This window comes from Halichoerus grypus, chromosome 2, assembly GCF_964656455.1.
Source record: "Halichoerus grypus chromosome 2, mHalGry1.hap1.1, whole genome shotgun sequence".
In the NCBI taxonomy this organism is placed as follows: Eukaryota; Metazoa; Chordata; class Mammalia; order Carnivora; family Phocidae; genus Halichoerus; species Halichoerus grypus.
This window is the reverse complement of record NC_135713.1, coordinates 90942729-90957872: the sequence shown is the minus strand read 5'-3', so window position 1 is coordinate 90957872 and position 15144 is coordinate 90942729. Positions and strand designations below refer to the sequence as shown.

The window sequence follows — 15144 nt, the reverse complement described above, 5'->3', positions numbered from 1 at the left end:
TGTGATAGATAGTGTTTTTGATTTGCCCAAATGGTTAGATTCAGAGTCTATGAATCAGTGTTCAATTTCGTTCTCTTCCCTTTACTTCATTTTATTCAGGCTCTTCTTTTCTGTCTTTTCTATTTTTATTGCCACTTGTCTGTCTATGTATCTTTCTTGGAAATGACTAGAAAATGTTATATCGCCTGCTTCTCATTATCCTAATTCTTTGATTTATCTTTTCAGTGTCAGCTGAACCATAGATTATAGAGTGAAAAATCACCAAAAATAGCCATGAAGATTCATAAATTTTTACTATTCTTTTTCCTCTTTAAATTAAAAAAAGTTTAAAAATTTCACAAGAAGTCCGGGGCGCCTGGGTGGCTCAGTCGTTAAGCGTCTGCCTTCGGCTCAGGTCATGATCCCAGGGTCCTGGGATCGAGCCCCGCATTGGGCTCCCTGCTCCGCGGGAAGCCTGCTTCTCCCTCTCCCACTCCCCCTGCTTGTGTTCCCTCTCTCGCTGTGTCTCTCTCTGTCAAATAAATAAATAAAATCTTAAAAAAAAAAAAAAAAAAAAAAAAAAAAATTTCACAAGAAGTGCACATCTACTTTTGTAAAAATTTGCATTAGTATATTATTAACAATTCAAGTAATTTGGACATATATATGGTAAAGTGTTTAAGTCCCTGCCAGCCACCTCTCACTTCCTCTGCCAACTCCCAGTCCCAAACTTCAGAGAAAGCAAGTGTTAACAGTTTGGAGAGTAAACTTCAAAATCTCTTTCTATGAATTTATATGTGTGGTTATTATTTATTATATACATTATTATGATATTATTAATTTCTAACACTTATTGAGTGATTGCTATGTATCAGACACTGATCCTTTTTGTATATTAATTCATTTAATCCTCAGATAACCTCCCTTTGAGGGATTTTATAGAGGGAGGAAGGAAGGCCAAGAAAAGTTAAGCAACTTGCCTAAGGAAACAAGCCAAATTTATAGCCCAGGAAGTCTGTTTTGGAGCTCATGTGTTCTCTCATCACACTATCCTGCCTATTCTGCAGGTAACATACACATATATGTTTTCTTTTTCCATGTGTCTGGAATCAGTCATTCCATATGATTATTCTTCAAGTAGTTTTTTTAACTTAATATTCAGAGATCATTCCATCTCAGTAACTTACCTCTCCCATTTATTTTATTTTTTTTATATTTATTTATTTTTTTTAAAGATTTTATTTATTTATTTGAGACAGAGAGAATGAGAGAGAGAGAGAGAGCACATGAGAGGGGGGAGGGTCAGAGGGAGAAGCAGGCTCCCTGCTGAGCAGGGAGCCCGATGCGGGACTCGATCCAGGGACTCCAGGATCATGACCTGAGCCGAAGGCAGTCGCTTAACCAACTGAGCCACCCAGGTGCCCTCCCATTTATTTTAATTATTCCATTTTATTCTCTTTTTCACATGTACCATAATTTAAGCAGTCCCCTATTGATGAGCATTTAATTTGCTCTAACAAATGATAATTTAAAAATATCCACGCAGAGAGCAGTTTTCATGTGTGCTTATATATTTCTGTAGAATAAACAGTTCAAAATGGAATTGCTGAATGAGAGACTATTCTCACTTTGCATTTTGACAGATACTACAAAATTAGCACAGTTATCACTCCCTTCTTGAAAATACTCTTTGCTTAGCATCTGGGACACTGACTTATCAGTGTCCTTCTCCCTTGAGACTGCTTCTTTTTAGCTTCCTCTGCTGGTTCCTCCTCATCTCCCAACTGAACACTGGAGTGCCCCAGGGCTCAATCTTTGGATTTCTTTTCTTCTCTAGTTAGACTCGCTCTCTAGGATATCTTGTATAGCTCCTTGGCTGTAAATACTGTGTGTTCACTGATGACTCTTAAAATTGTATTTTTGGTGCCTATCATGTCCCTGAACTTCCCAGTTTTTATATCCAGCAACCTAACTGACATTCCATTTGTATACATGGCATTGCACATTTAACTCATTTTTACTTAACCTTTTCCCTCTCTACCCCAACCTGCTTCTTCTACAAACTTCCCTATCTCAAGAAATATTAGCTTCCAATTGCTCAGGACAAGAACCTGAGGTTCTTTTTGACTCCTCTCTTTCTCGTGCATCCATGTTTAATCCATTAATAGGTCCTACTAACTGAATCTGCAAAATACATCCATAATCAACCACTTCTCACCACCTGGACTGCGCCACTTTAGCCCAGGCTGTGTCATTTCTCGCCTGGCTTATTGCAATAGCTTCCTAATTAATGCCCATTTAGAATCTGGTCTTTAAACAGCAGCTAGAGTGATCTTTTAAGAATGTGAGTCCCGTCGTAGAACTCTGTGGCTCAGAGCCCTCCAGTGACTTCCAGTTTTAGGAATAAAATCCAAAGCTTTGTTCATGACTTCCAAGGCCTAACTGGTCCCTATACCCTTTCTGTCATTCCCTAGTCTTACATTCTACCATTCTCTTATTCTGTCATTCTGCTCCAGCCATACTAAGATGCCTGCTGTTTATACCATGGGGCCTTGGCACTTCCCATTCCTACTGTCTAGTGTGTTCTTCCCCTAGATAGCTTTATGACTTATTCCCTTACTTTTGTTAGATCATTGCTTACCTTACCAGTGAGGACCTGCTACCTACCTACCTTATGTAAAATAGCATCTAACTACCGGATAATTGTCAATCCCCCTTACTCTAATTTATTTTTATTGCACTTAAAACCACCTACTTTATGTATTTAGTTCTTTGTTATCCCCTCCACCCTGTACCCTGTCCTCCAGAATGCAAGCTCCATGAGGAGAGGAACCTTTGACTGTGTTGTTCACTGCTGTATCTCTGGGGCCCAGTAGAATACATGTATGAAGTAGGTGCTAATAGTATTTGTTGAATGAACAAGAACGTGGACAAAATTTCTCTCCAAACATACTGTAGCAATTAATTTTCTCATCAAAAAGTATATGAGTATGCCCATTTTCTCATACTGTAAGAAATTAGATATTACTGATCTTTAATTTTTTCATTCTCAAAGGTAGAAAATGATATATTGTTTTGATTTGCATTTTCCTCATTACACTGATGTTGAGCATATTTTCATATGCTTATTGGTCACTGGTATTTCTTCTAGGAATTTTTTGTTTATGTCCTGTGTCTCTTTTACTGTAGGGTTGTTTATCTCTGTAATATTGATTCATAGGAATAACTTATATATTATGACTATCAATCCTTCATTTCCTATATGTATTGCAAATATTTTTTCCTAGATTGTCACTTCTCTTTTAACTTTGTTAATAGTATCATTTGTCATATAGGAGTTTTAAATTTTTAATAAGTCTGCCACTATTTTGCTTTATGGCTTCTGGGTTGGTGTTTTGCTCAGGAAATCCTCCCTAACTTCCAATTCTGAAAATATTCTTTTATTTTCCTCTAGACCTTTATTATTTTATTTTTTTATATTTAGGACTTTAATCCATCTGGAATTTATTTTGGAGATTTTGTGGGATAGTAATATAGTTTATTTATTTTATTTAATGGTGAACCAGTTGACTTCATGTTTATTATTGACTCATCCATTCTTCCATCTATGATCCAATTTTTTTTATTATATATTAAATTCTAACATGAGTCTACTTCTAGACTCCATGGTCTAATCCTTGATCTATTTTTCTTCTCTGTTACAAAAACATAGATTTTAATTATTGCTAGTGCTCTTTAGTTAATTTTGATATCTGATAATTATACCATTCATTGCTCTTTTTTAAAAAAATTGACTACTCCTGTAGATTTTTTTTTAACATAAATTTTAGAATCATTTTACAAGTTTCATAAAAAAACTTGTTGGGATTTTTTCACCGTCTACAGTAAATTTGTAGTGTTTTCCTGACATGGTAGGTATATTCCTTGAATATTTGACATTTTTTGTTCATGTTTTTGTTCATGGAATGGTGCATTTTATCTTTATGATTTTAATTGATTATTGCTACATTTGTAAAATTATTGATTTTTATATGTTGATCTTTTTCCTGGCCACTCTCTGAAAGTCTCTTATTCATTTTGATTACTTTTTCTGTTGATTCTCTTAGGTTATTTAAGCAAACCATGGAACCATCTGCCATTTTGTATTTTCTTTAACAAGAACTTTCTCCAGCCACTGAGCTGAGACACTTGTAGAGCTCACCGTGTTTATTTCCCATCTCTTAGAGATCACTGTCCTGCACTGCCTGTGTCTCATATCTGAAAATTCTGATTTCATGTTTTTTGTTTGGTTTTCTAGTTGTTTAAGATAGGAGGGTAAGTCTAGTCTCCATTATTCTATAGAAGACTCAAGAAACACTTAAAAGAATGCAAAACTTCTTGAAGGATACTAGTGTGTATTGCCATTATATGAAATATAAATTTAAGAAATACAGATTTTAAGCTATTAGTAGATATCTGATCATCAGTTCAACTGGTCTGTTTCCAAACCTAAGATTGGGAATACAGCAGTGGGAGAACATGATTAACTCTTGGAAAGGAAGAAGAGGTATTAAATGATGTCTCCCTAAGATTTGTAACGTAAGTGTGAGGCAAGAGGGTGTGCTTCTGTTCTTTCTGCTATTGCATTGTATCAGCCCAGCTTTCTCATAGCTCCTGCCTTGATGCAAAGGCAACAGACCTCCTTCTTCTTTGAGACTTGCTCATGTCAAGCTGTAGGAAGCAGGAGTTCTGATAAAAGATACAGAAGGAGAGGACATTCAGGAGCAGAGCTTAAACATGCACAGGCTTGCAATGGAAATGACTATAAGGACACAGATTGTGACTCATTCTGGGAAATATGTCTGGAAACTTTTGTTACATTAATAAAAAAGTCTGAGTGGATAACATCTTCCTTCTGTTTTTCCACCTCTTCCCTCTTCTCTGTCGACAGTGTGAGTTTGCCGTGTACTTGGTATTGATCCAAATAGTGGATATTGAATGCTTTTTGGCAAGTAGAATGATTTTAGTAAAGTCTTCAATCTCATATTATCCAGGCCCCATGGACAAAAAGCAGTAATTGTACTACGACTGTGCAGCCTTCTCTAAAGGCTGTCATATCTTCTTCCCTGTGATTGGTCAAAACCCTTTTGGTTTCCAGCAGGAGCCATGAAAATCTGGCCTCGTGTGATCAGGCTGCATAGCTTCTGAAGTATTGGCCATTGACTCTGTCCTACCTTGGCTTTTCTTCTGGGCAAGCTGCCTCTGTGTTAGGTGCAGGAGCTGTGTGACTACTTTTCTCTCACCTCCTTCTGCTTTGCCATCTGTACTGAGTTGAATAGTGCCCCCCCCACCCCCGCAAATTCATGTCCACCCAGAACCTGTACCTGTGACTTTATTTGAAAATAGGGTCTTGGGCGCCTGGGTGGCTCAGTTGGTTAAGCGACTGCCTTCGGCTCAGGTCATGATCCTGGAGTCCCGGGATCGAGTCCCGCATCGGGCTCCCTGCTCTGCGGGGAGTCTGCTCCTCCCTCTGACCCTCCCCCCTCTCATGTGCTCTCTCTCTCATTCTCTCTCTCTCAAATAAATAAATAAAATCTTTAAAAAAAAAAAAAAAAAAAAAAAAAGAAAATAGGGTCTTTGCAGATGTAATCAAGTTAAGATGAGGCTATACTGGATTAGATTGTTTCCTAAGTACAATATAACTGGTGTCCTTGTAAGAACAGGGAGATTTGGACACAGAGGTATAGACACACAAGGGAGAAGGCCACATGAAGACAGAGGCAGAGATTGGGGTGATGCATCTACAGGTTGGCAACAACCAGAGCCTAGGGAAAGGCAAGGGAGAATTCTCCCCTAGAGTCTAAAGAGAGAACATAGCCCTGCCAGCACCTTGATTTTGGACATCTATCCTCCAGATTCAGAATGGTAAGAGAATAATATATCTCTGTAGTTTTAAGCCACCCATTTATGGTACTTGGTATGGCAACCATGCCAGGAAGGCCTTACTCACTCCCTCTTTGCCTTTTTCCCACCCTCCTAGCACGAGCCTTCTCGGAGTAAAACTGCTTAAACTCAGGTACCCTTTATTTCTTGAAAAACTAGGAAAGTTAAATTATTTGTACCACTTTTCAAGAATAGTGCTTTGAAATCAAAGTGACAACTTGCTACCCTGATAATTTTCTTCTGTCAGACTATCAAATTTCTTTCAATTTACTTTAAGTATAAAATTACTTCGGTACTCTTAATTCCCTTGAATGATTTGCTTAGAAGAGATAATGTTATAAAAAAGGAATTACTTACAAAAGGAATAAGATTTGGAGTAACTTTAAATCTAGAAATCAAGACAGGGAAGTTCAGAATGTGGGTCATTTATATGTTTGTTTTTTAAGCTATGATATTAGAAAAGCAATGATAAACCTTTGAGAACATTTTAACGAAGCAAACAAAATATGGTAAATCTCTATAAAGTTAAATTGGAAGTAGAAACAGAGAAAAATTATTTTTCTGCACCAGGTTTTCCACATGCCCTCTAATCAGTTACAGTAGCTGTTGGCCATTCCTCGGGCACAAATAAGCAAGAATGCTCTAGGACGCAAAACCAAATTGTTTAATATAAAAAAAAGTATGAGGGCACAGATGGAGGTCCCACATCTATGAACTGAAAACTGAAAACTCAAAATGGGCAAGTTGGAAAACCTGAAAACGTTATTAAAAAACAAAAGAGGAAAAGGAGAATGAAATCCCACAAAATGCTTAATAGTGAAATTTAATACTGTAGAGATATCGGTTGAAAGTGTTGATAAGGAAAATGGAACCAATGTGATTTAAAGTTACTTTTGATGCGTTGGCTCCAAGAAAGGGAAGGGATTTAGCATCATTTAAATTGTAATCATTCTTTAAAATCCTGTTTAAAATAAACAGGCTGTGTAGGTACGTGTAAACAAATAAATTCATGCTCTCCTCAGATAAGGTCACCAAATTGGCTCAGTAACCTTTTCTGATTTGATAACTGGCTAATTTTCTTCTGCTCTTTTTTCCTTAGGGCCACTGTGCTTTGCTGTGCTTTGACCTCCATTTGGGGAAGGGGAGAGTAGTGAGTGTACTGCTCATCTCCAAAGTCAGGAAGGAGCTGGAGGTGAAAAGAAAGGGGACATGGGAGGCCTGAGAGTCTTACCAGGGAAAGGGAGCCAGGACTATTGTAAAAAAACAAACAAACAGGTTTTTAGACAAATGAGCACAGTGCCGGGCTTCTCCGTATGTTTTTATTGAATGAAATAGAAAATTGAAAGCCCTTAAAATTGAAATTTTAAGTGGCCAAAAGAATGCCCACTTGAAAAACAAAGTGAAGATATGCTGTAATTCTAGGGAAGAAGTATCTATCACCCTTCTTTTGGTTTAGCAACTAGAGGGTTAATTTAAAAAGGAGAGAAAGTAAAAACAAAAATTAATATTGTATACAAGAACATTTTATGGTTCTTAGAATAATTTTGATTTCAGAGTAGAAGGAAAGTTTTAATGAACTTTCCTAATTCAGTCTTCCTAGCACAGTGTTACTTTTTATTTCATGGGTTGGGTCTTTATTTTATTTGTTTTATTTAATTTTTACAAGGAAAAACAGTATATGGCCATTGTAAAACTCTGATAATACATAAATATATAAAATATAGATGAAAATATTTTCTTCCCTCTCTTCTGACTCAGTTCTATAGTTTGTTTTCTATGTGTATATATATGTAGAATATGTGTATATATATGAATGCATATTTATAATATATTTACATAAATGGGATCATTGTTCTGTAACTTACTTTTTTCACCTAACATTATATCATGGCATTTTTCTTCGTGAGCATATAGAGAAATATCTCATTATTTCTGACGGTTGCATAGTATTCCATTGTATGGATGATTTACATTTGTTTATTGGAGCCTCTATTGATGAAGAATAACTCCTTAGTTATTCTCATAGTTATCCCTGTAACTTTAAACAATGTACTTCTACTTACTCATTTTTGGACAATGATGATTGATTTCTGCTGTGATAGATGAGGAACTTAATGTGCTTATACTGTCTCCCACATTCCTTCCTGTTTGCCTTCTGATTTTTAAATTATAGTATTATTTTTATATCATCAAGGTTTATAATATTTAGATTTTGTTCATTAATTATAATTAGTTCTCTGTGCTTTGTTTATAGGTTGATTAGAAATTTAAATCTAATAGAAGTATATAGTGAGTGTGCTAATGTAAACAAGATTCACTGTTGAACTAAGTATTGTGATAGAAGGCAGTGTAACCCTCTGATACACTGCTGCTGTAGAGAGAATATTTCAGTTAAAATCCTACAGATTCTCTTTTCGTTTCATACCATGGCCATGCTAAGAAAGCTCTTTTAATTGGGAAGAGCCAGAGAACCTGTAGTCAAGGGCCAATGGTCACAGTGTTTTTGTGTGGTTTAATTTCCAGCTCATGAACAAATGTGTCCAGTAGGCATTCACACATTAGGTCACACAGATAAAAGCAATAATTATAGGTTGTGTTGTGCAAATGGTAAAGCAAGGGGGTTTCAGCCTTTATTGGATGGGACCCAGCCAGAAGATTTAATTTTTCTTAAAAGGACAGCCCCAGCTTCCTCAGCTGGAGCTGAGCTGCGTCTCCATTCCTCTCCCCTAGAAAGTTTTGAAATGAGCGTGGACTATTTAATAAATGACTGTTATGTTTTATAAACTCCAAAATACTATAAGACCAAGGAAGATTAGAGATGTACAAAGCTCTTTTTCAAAGGTGAAGTATGTTATATCCTCACTTTTACTTTTGGGTTTTGGTTTCTTGAGTTTTTGGTCTTTTGAAATTTTTACCTAGGTGAGTCAACGGTTTACTTACCCATGAGTTACCATGAGTTACCAGTGGATTACTTTGACTGGATCTGGTCACTCTTGATATTGACTCAGAGGCATTAGAGTAGGCCATGCCAGGATCTACACATGCATTTGGAAGGCTTAATAGGGATCAGAAATTGAAACCAGAGTTAGTGAGATTGAGTAGGTATTAGCAGTGGGCATGAGGAGGGGACACACTAACATATTTAGAATTGTGTTCTGGAGGATCTCTAAATCCTTAACAATTACTTTCCTACACTATCTAACTTTGGCTTTTTAAAAAGTGGACAGATATTAGTTTAATGCCTGATCTACCCAGTGTAATCTTTGCTTTTCAGCAGCACTGTTTATTTTCTTTTTTTCACCCCTAAGATTAATTGGCTATGGGCAGCTGCTGGTAGTATCGATTTGATCTCTTACTGAGGGAAAGAATAATCACTTGAGATCTGTGGCCTAGGTTTGGCCTGTTCCTCAAGGTTCCACTGACCCTGAAGGTCTTGTTGTTTGATCAGTGTTGGCAGTGACCTAGAAACTTTTGCTTGTCTTAATTGCTCCCCAACGGCCTTGCCAAGCCCTTCCTGCAGCTGGTCATTCTGGGCAGTACACTTGAGTTTGAGTCCTATATGAAATACTTTATTGCAAGGTGGAGCTGAGGCCTCTTAGATAAGCACCGATATATAATTTTTTTTTTTTTAGATAGCAGTGTTTTTCTAGAGAAGATCATTAAACCCTTATTAAAATTCAAGAACAGAAACCCTATAATTATTTGGATAGCTGGATTCCAACAGGCATAACAGCTCTCTGGGTGGCATAGCCTATGGCAACTTGTGAGAAAGCAGACATAAACTTGTTCTGTTAGGAAATCCTTAGATCCCCATCCAATACTCAGTCAGCACTACACTAGAAAACTTGGTTGTCTCTGTAGGGTTCTACATAGCTTCCAGGACATTTTCTCCCTAGAAGTTCAAAATTGGAATTTATTACAGCAGTGTGATAACCTGGAGGCATATGTTCAAAGGGCAGTCAGTGAAGTATTTGTTCAGTATGAAGTGTTATTTATAGGCACAAAAGGGTTTGTGCCCTAAAAATGTAAGTTTCCTTCCTAACCTTCCACTGTCCTCACCCAAACTTTCAGAGGTCACCAATGATACCAGTGTCTTGGGTATCCTTCCAGATATATTCAGTGCACACACAAACACATGCAATTGTATTTAAATAAATGGTAGCATAATATACATACATGCATACTTTTGTGCACATTTTTCCCCTTAATGATCTATCTTAGTTATTATTCCATATCAATACTTATAGAACTTACTAATTTTTTATGGCTGCATAACATTCCATTATTTGGATATACCATAATTTAACTTCATTGATAGGCATTTAGGTTGTTTCCAATAGAGTGCTATTAAAGCAATACTTTGTACGTATCATTGCATGAATTTTATTTCCTGCATGTGCAACTGTATCTGTAAGATGGATTTCTGGGTGGAAGATATGTGCATTTTTAATTTGGATAGTTATTGCCAACTTGTTCCCCAGGGAAGTTACATTAATTTAAACTACCCTGCCCATGGCAATGTATGACAGTGCCTGTGTATTTTTTCTACACACAATACAGTGCTTTTGATCTTTGCCAATCTGATAGGTAAAAAAATGGTATCACATAGTTTTAATTTGCATTTTTCTTATGGGTAATATATCTTATGAGTAAAACAGGTTTATTTTTATATGGTTAATATCCATATGTACTTCCTCTTTAGTGAACTCTTTATATCATTGCTCATTTTCCTGTTGAACTGTTGGTCTCTTTATTTTTTTATTTTTATTTTTTAAAGATTTTATTTATTTGAGAGAGAGTGAGTGTGTGAGAGAGAGTGCGCGAGTGAGGGGGGAGGGGCAGAGGGAGAAGGAGAAGCAGACTCCTCGCTGAGCAGAGAGCCCGATGTGGGGCTCGATCCCAGGACTCTGAGGTCATGACCTGAACTGAAGATAGCTGCTTAACCGACGGAGCCACCTAGGTGCCCAGTTGGTCTTTTTCTTAATGGTTTATTGGAACTACTAATACATTGGGGAAATTAAAACTATTTATATACTAACAAAATTAGTCCTTTTCTATGATATGGGCTACAAATCTGTTTTTCACATTTTGTTATTTGTCTTTTAACTTTATGGTGTTAAGATTTTTTTCCATGGGGTAGAAATTATCAAAATTTTATTATGACTGTGGGGTTTTTATCTGTTTTTAAAATACCTTTAAAATACATATATAAATATAAGTATGAAATTATATATGTATATTCCTGTGTTTTCATCTAGCACATTGATGGTATTGTTTTTCTCGTTTAGGTCTTTATTCCTTGTTTTGTTATAAGGTGAAAGGTATTCTGTGTAGATAACTTGAGTTTTGACTGAGAGGAGGGAGTGTTCTTTTTTCCATTAGTGGTGACATTTCCTATTATTTCTCTTCTACAGTGACAGAGTGAAGCAACCTGCTTTGTTGTGGATGGGCAGTATGGAGTTCTGATGGCTGAAGTGTAGTTGGACATGGCACAGCGGTGGTTTTAAGTTATGAGATTAATGGCAGTTACAGAGGCTTGGGTCAAAGCTGGGCAAGTTGCCAGAAAGCAGGGTTTGAGGTGGTCATGAAGACCACCTAAAAAGCAGTCTTGGTACTGTGAAGATGAGAATTCACTCAAGCTGAGAATTCAGAGGCCAGTTCAGCATATGGAGAGCTCCAGCGAGCCACGGTATTCCTGGAGGTTGGGAGTTGTTTGTGGCCATTTCTCCTGAGACAGCTACGGATTACTTGGCTGACTCTGTTCTCAGAGTTTAAAATGGCAACTTCAGTGAATTAAGTAAAGTAGTTCTCAACCCTGGCTTCCTGTAGAGTCTACACTACAGGAAGATTGTGACTTCACTGGTCTGAGGGGGACCCCGGCTAGGGGTGAGAAGCACTGTTTAATGTAATCAGTTTGCAATGCCTTTGAGTCAGAGGTTGCAGTGCATGTTGCCTCGGTGCTTCCTAGTGTGCACACAAATCATCTGGGATCCTGTTAAATACAGATTCTGATTCAGGGAGTCTGGGTGTAGCTTGAGATTCTGCCTGTCTAACAAGCTCCCAGGTGACAAGGAGGCTGCTGGTCCCCAGACCTATACTTGAATGGCTTTGGTTTGTTTTACTCAGTGTGCAAAGCGTGGACTTACACCACTCCGTGAGAATCAGTAAACATGTTTCTGCCATGATCCGGACTCTGGCAGAATTGTTTAGTGTGGTAGAAAGAGCATTGGGTCAAGAGGTCTGCTTTCTACCTCCAGCACTTCCCCCATTTAGCTGTAAGACAAGTCTCTTAAAAGTACTTCAGTCCAGACGAACCATGAGAGACGATGGACTCTGAAAAACAAAGTGAGGGTTCTAGAGGGGAGGGGGGTGGGAGGATGGGTTAGCCTGGTGATGGGTATTAAAGAGGGCACGTTCTGCATGGAACACTGGGTGTTATGCACAAACAATGAATCATGGAACACTACATCAAAAACTAATGATGTAATGTATGGTGATTAACATAACAATAAAAAATTTAAAAAAATTATTTAAGCAAAAAAAAAAAAAGTACTTCAGTCCTTCACCCTCTTATCTCTAAAACGAGAGGGTTGAACTGGATAAATTGCAAGGTTCCCTTTGTTCCTGCCTCTCCTGTTCTGGTCCAGGGTGTTTTCAGGGACCAGGGACCAGGGACCAGGTTTTTATGTGGAACTAGACTCTGTAGTTAGGACCCTTTCTTCCCCAGAGCCTGGGGCCTAGGCCCTAACTTTGGATTGATTGGGGGAAATAAAACTAGCACATGTTAAAAAATTAAAGAAAACTTTTTTTTTTTAAAGATTTTATTTATTTGAGAGAGAGGGAGAGAGCACAAGTGGGGGAGGGACAGAGGGAGAGAGAAAAGCAGACTCCCCACTGAGCGGGCGGCCTGACATGGGGCTCGATCCCGATCAGGACCTAAGCTGAAGGCAGACACTTAACCGACTGAGCCACCCAGGCGCCCCCCAAAATGAAAGAAAACTTAACGTTGAATTGTAAGCTATCGTAAGTACAGAAAGAATGCAGGGAAGCTAGAGTTGAGTGTCTACTAGAAAAGTCAGTTGAGATTTGAGTCAATTATCATTTATTGGGCCAGATGGACTATAGTGCTAGTTCAGGGGGCAGTTCTCATGCTTTTATGTTTGCTTGTTTCTACAAAAACAACCTTCAAAACAGTGAAGAACAAAACATATTTTTCTGCCTTAAATTAAAACAGTGTAGGAGAAGGGCCTACTTTCATGGAAGTAAATGTTTGAAAGGAAGCTAAGTTGCTATAAACTGTTTTTTTTCTATTTTTAATTTTTCAAGGCTAATTTTGACTGTTGAGAGATTGATACCAAAAAGAAAATTACTGTGACCAGATAGAGGCTGAGTCAAAAACCCTTGTGCATTTCCCTATAGACACTAATAAGTAGCATCAGAAATTACCTAAAATAGAAATAAAATCCCTTAAATTATAAGTAATATTAAAAATGACATATTTCTCTATCTTAATTCATTGGAAAAGAGATCAGATAATACATTTAGATTTTATAACATAGGTGCATAGGAATTTTGGACTTAACCTCTTGATGTCAAAGGAAGTGTATTTTGCCTTGTAATTAGGGTTTTACTAAATTATAGTTTGCCTTAAGAAGAAGTTGTATGATCAGTGCTCATGAAATAGAATAGTTGCTCTAATTTGATGAATCAGATTCAGTACACAGTTTAGTTCTAACTCTTCTCTGAATATCTTGAGGTTTTTTTCCTCTATAGCTAGATTATTTTTAAATTGCAGACTGTTTTTACTTTTTGTCTCACAATCACCTACCTTTATGGCTTTACTATATTTGGCAAATCTTCTATATAATCAGCTATTGATTATCTATTATAATGAGAGTAATCATATAATACAGTAGAAATTATGTAGTTTGTTTATTCATTCGAGTCAAACTATTGTTTAAGAGACTCTTTCTGTGGTCATAGGAGGCTCATTCTCAGCAGTAGGAAAATCTCATCTAGTTTTAAACTAATAACATAGGTCATTTTATAGAAAGATTATTTTAGTTGCAAGTGACAGAAAACCCAATCCAAATTGGGTGAAGTCAAGAAAGGACTTTTTGGGGCCATGTAACTGAAAAATTTGAGCGTGGAACTAGCTTTAGGTATGGTTGGTGTGAACAGTGTCATCAAGATCTGGTCTTTCTGCATCTCATGCACTGCTTTCTGCACTGGCTTCATTCTCAGGCTCCATTTGATTACATGATGGCTGCCAAAACTGCCAAGGCTTTATCTTCCTGGTTCAAATCCAGTAGAAAAGAGAATATCCTCCCCTATCCCCTAATCCAAGTCCTGAACTGTGTTTCATTGGCCCTGAGTAGATTTTTTACCCTCCTGCATCTCTGAGGCCAACAGGACTGATGCTCTTACTGGCTAGTTCAGAGTATTGTGATCATTCCTGTAGTAGGGGGCCATGTCCACACTGATAGGGGGAAGGGAATGATTCCTTAGAAGAAAATTGGCTACTGTTTCAGAAGAAGCGGAAATAGATACCCGGTGTAAAAAGCAACAGCAACAACTACAATCCCTACATATATCTTCTCAGTTTAAGCCAATATTAAAAGTCATTTATGTTGTCTAGATACAAAGATTTCAGTGGTTGAAGGCCCTCAGGTATGCTTTGCATTTGGATGATGCAGAGCTAGAATTTAAAACAATAATTCCATCTACAAAATGTATCGTATTGGGGTGCCTGGGTGGCTCAGTCAGTTGAGCGTGGGACTCTTGGTTTCTGCTTGGGTCATGTTCTGGATGTTGTGAGACTGAAACTCCCATGGGTTCCACTCTGGCACAGAGTCTGCTTGAGATTCTCTCCCTCCCCCTCTGCCCCTCCTCCTGCTCAAGCTCTTGTGCTCTCTCTCTCAAATAAATAAATAAAATAAGATACTTTTATTTTATTTTTTTTAAAGATTTTATTTATTTGACAGAGAAACACAGCGAGAGAGGGAACACAAGCAGGGGGAGTGGGAGAGGGAGAAGCAGGCTTCCCGCCGAGCAGGGAGCCCGATGCAGGGCTCGATCCCAGGACCCTGGGATCATGACCTGAGCCGAAGGCAGACGCTTAACGGCTGAGCCACCCAGGCGCCCAAAATAAAATACTTTTAAAGGTGATAGTATTGGTTACCCGATAGCTTACGTTACAGGGAGGAAGGGTATTTAAATATTTAACAATCTGTGGCAGAGGCA

The 15144-nt window shown here is 37.7% G+C and overlaps 1 protein-coding gene across 18 annotated transcripts in view; it reads left to right on the top strand.

Annotated features, from left to right (window-relative positions):
• The window catches only part of ATG10 (autophagy related 10), a 404709-nt gene that overhangs the window by 212057 nt on the left and 177508 nt on the right, over nt 1-15144 (top strand). The gene's annotated exons all lie outside the window — the stretch shown is intronic.